We start from the raw sequence: 4,489 nt of genomic DNA on the forward strand, positions 1-4,489 counted from the left end.
TCAAACTTCTTGATGCATCTTCAAAGCAGATCTTTATCTCTAGGGATGTAGTGTTCCATGAAGATATATTTCCTTTTCATACTATCAGAAGTAATGATGAAGTACTAGACCCTTTCCCTAATTTGGTTTTACCCTCATCTTCACTATCTCTTCCATATGATATGCATGTGGACCGTAATCCCACTTCTTCTCCAGTTCATATCCCAAGTTCACAATCCATTCCTGAACATCCTGAGTCAAATATAACCGTTAGTCATAGACCCCGTAGAGTCTCTAGACCTCCATCATATCTAAAAGACTTCCACTGCAATTTGCTTTCTTCCAATTCCCCACATTCCAAAACTTCTCGTTACCATATTGGCCAATATCTCTCTTATAATAAATTGTCCACTCCCTATCGACAACTCATATTAAACATCTCCTCTCAACCTGAACCTCAATACTTTCATCAAGCAGTAAAATGCCCTCATTGGCATGATGCCATGAAGCTCGAACTGGAAGCCATGGAACTCAATCAAACTTGGTCTCTTGTTCCTTTACCGACAGGAAAGCACACAGTAGGTTGCAAATGGGTCTTCAAAAACAAATATAATTCTGATGGCTCATTGGAAAGACATAAAGCACGCCTTGTCACTAAGGGGTTTACACAACAAGAGGGGTTAGATTATTTTGATACATTCTCTCCAGTGGCCAAAACTGTTTCTGTCAAGGTCATGCTTGCTCTTGCAGCCCGTAATAAATGGCACTTGGTTCAATTAGATGTAAATAATGCCTTCTTAAATGGGAACTTGTTTGAGGAAGTTTACATGGAACTTCCCCTTGGCTACAACCTCATCAAACCTCTCAAACAGGGGGAGAAATTGGTGTGTAAATTACACAAATCAATATACGGTCTCAAGCAAGCCTCGAGACAATGGAATTGCAAATTTTCTCATGCCCTTATCCAGTATGGTTTCATCCAATCCAAAGCAGATTATTCTCTCTTCACAAAGGGGTCAGGTGACAAATTTATAGCCTTATTAGAATACGTTGACGACATAGTCATATCCGGCCCTAATATTCAAGTTATTAGTGAGTTGAAGGAATTTTTACATTCTCAATTCAAACTCAAAGACTTGGGATGCTTAAAGTTCTTCTTGGGAATCGAAATTACCCGAGGATCAACTGGAATTACCATCTCACAGAGAAATTATACATTGCAACTGATTGAAGATGCAGGATATTTGAATTGCAAGCCAACCAACAGCCCTATGGATTCAAAGATTAATCTTAGTGCACATGATGGAGACCTACTATCAAATGCATCTCATTATCGAAAACTGATTGGAAGACTGATATATTTGACTCTTACTAGGCTAGACATCACGTTTGCGGTACACAAATTAAGTCAATATATGTCTCAGCCAAGGCTATCCCATCTCAAAACAGTGCATCATCTTCTTCACTATTTGAAAGGGAGTCTTGATCAAGGTCTTCATTTCCCTTCTTACTTACCATCAGACTCCGAATCCACCATCAAGATTCGAGCTTTCTCTGATGCTGATTGGGGATCATGCATTGATACAAGGAAGTCCACTATAGGTTTCTGCATCTTCATTGGCGAGTCATTAGTTTCTTGGAAGGCTGAACGCCAAACCACCGTCTCTCGCTCCTCAGCTGAAGCAGAATATAGGGCCTTTGCAGCCACCGTTAGCGAAGCAATCTGGATCAAACAGTTGCTGATGGACTTTCAGGTTGTTTGCACCACTCCAGCAGTAATATATTGCGATAATCTTGCCGCAATACAGATTGCAAATAACCCAATTTTCCATGAACGGACGAAACAGATTGAGATCGATTGCCACTTCATTCGTGACAAGATCACATCTGGAGCAATCAAACTACTTCCAGTCAGATCGCAACACCAACTTGCTGATGCATTCACTAAGGCATTACCTGCTTCCACACTTTCTTTCTTAATGAACCAGATGTGCGTAAAGAACATTTACAGCACAACTTGAGGGGGAGTATTACATTTTGTATATTGTATAGCAAGTTAGTTAGGAAGCTGGAATATTCCATGCCAACCGTAAAGTTAGTTTGCCAGCTGGATATTAGTTGGTTGTAGTTAGTTAGCTCCTTCTTCTCTCTATTTATACTGAATTCGTATCTGTAAGTCAGTAACTTTGATATTCAATAAAGTTCATTCTTTAATCTTCTCTAAAACTCTAATACCATTGCATAGCTTTTCAATGCGTAGGACCTAAATTTGACATAAATCTACAAGAGATACTCACGACATAGTGCATATCATACTGTACATGAAAGATCTTGTGCATTTTTAGCATGAGTCTCTTTCTCTTCTATAAGGATTCTTTTTCTTCTTGATTCCATGTGAGTGAAACCTCTAGTTTCTAAGTGATATGAGCCTTTCTTGGTACACAGAAGATCCAGTCCCATGAATTGAGGGTGTTTTGGGTTCGTGGGAACTCTTATACGTATTGTAGGTGATTATTGTGGGTACTCTACTCTGGTTTGGCCTCCATGTAGGTTCAAACTTGTATTAATGGGTTTCTGTGGCATTACATATTGAATACAAATAAAAAGGGATTGACTCATCAGAAATCTCTACTTACAAATAAATTTGGAGACTGCACAGGATCTTTTTCCTTCTAAATGGTTATTAACAAGCTCACCTTAAATCGAGTCTTAACGTTGTGCTAGTCTCTTTTTATTGAGCAACTCTTCTTCGATAGAAACTATTGCTATCTTCAAATCATTATCAAGGTCAAAGTCATACTATTCAAATCATTGTCAATGTCAAATTTTATCCATTTGTTAATAAACCAAAGAGCGCATTAATATAGTATCAAAATATATGATGCTTAAACAAATCATTCTATCCACTAGAAGCTCAAAAGAGCCATTGAATTTCAAGATCGATGTTTTCAAAACGAGTCACTATCGTAAGGAGTAAGGGGTAAATTCCACATTTGTTGAACTCAAAAGTTATCACTTCTTACAATGATTTGTGTTACCCTCATTACATTTTTAAATTGGGCCCTCAATTCTAAATAAGAGGATGCCATTCTTCTATAAATTCTATTTCAATCGTATCTTGAATTGTCAGAATTTGAATTAGGAATTGATTTATTCTAGTTAATTTTAAACATTCTTCTTCAAGATAGAATGAAACCTAGTATGGATATAGTGACATTCGGAACACGAGACTCTTGTATGGTACGTGTAGATTGTAATGCAAGTAGTAAAATGTCAGGATCCAACATAAAACATGAGCTAAAATATAATATAATTCGAAGATTTAGATTTTATTTTTAGATAAAAACTGAAAACATGATTTTATATCTAACTAGTTCGGGCAAGAATGGATAGGTACAAGTGATTTATATATGATCTTAAATCTCACGAAGTTGCCTGTGATTAGAGCTTAATTAGGAATGTGTATTCAATTGGAACTTTTAAAAACTTTTGAGATTTAAAAAGTTAGTTTTTTTAATATATATATATATATATATATATAATCTCGAGGTATTCAAAATGTCAATAACTTTTATAAAAAGTATATTATTCATTAACTTTTAATCAGAAAGTACGAAAATAAAATTCAAAAATTGTCTACCCAAGAATTTTGAAAGACTTTCACAAAATATTTTTTTAATATGCATTTTTTTTTTGAACTTTCAATATCTTCTTTCCTCTTTCAATCTACGAACCTTAAGGGTGTATTCAATTGAAACGTTTAAAAACTTTTTGGGATTTAAAAAGTTTAGGCGTATTTGATGTAAAATTTTTAAAACTCTCTAAAAGTATTATTGTATTCGATAGAGACTTTTATGAATTTTTAAGAAGTCTTTAAAAATTAAGGTGTATTCAATTAACATTTTTTAGAAGTTGCTACAAGTCCTTGGGTATTCATAATGTGAATGACTTTTAAAGACTTTTATAAAAACTAGTTTCTGGCAATGCAATGCATGGCTTGAATTTTCTTGAATGTGATATTAGTGTGTTGACTTACTTGAGTATTGAGTATTCACGAGAGAGAATTACATTGAATGAATTTTTGGGAAGCGAAGAAATTATTTAGTTGGTTTTTTTCGACAAATAGACAAAAAATAATAAATTCTCAGACATAAGAGTAGCCCATTAAAGTCCTCCACTCTCTTTCTCCCTCTCACATGAGAAACACAAAAAGGAGCCCCCCTAGGGCACATCCAAGTTGGCGGAACAATCACATTGGGGGGCTCTGGAACCAAGTGTGGGGAGTTCGATTCCTGGTTGGAGCAGCCAAGTGATGTAATAACCAGAGGAAGGGTTGGAGCAGCTTGGTGATGTAATAACCATGGAGGAGGGTCCCTTTGGGGAAGGAGTAAAAGCCATGTGGGAACCTGGGAACCAACAAGGGCACAACCTGCGATTTACCTCCACTAGTCACTGAGGGGCCGGGGGCTAGAGGTCCAGGATTTAGTCCGGCTAAGTTGGGACCCCTGGG

The sequence above is a fragment of the Olea europaea genome, unplaced genomic scaffold, assembly GCF_002742605.1.
Source record: "Olea europaea var. sylvestris unplaced genomic scaffold, O_europaea_v1 scaffold2048, whole genome shotgun sequence".
Classification (NCBI taxonomy): domain Eukaryota; kingdom Viridiplantae; phylum Streptophyta; class Magnoliopsida; order Lamiales; family Oleaceae; genus Olea; species Olea europaea.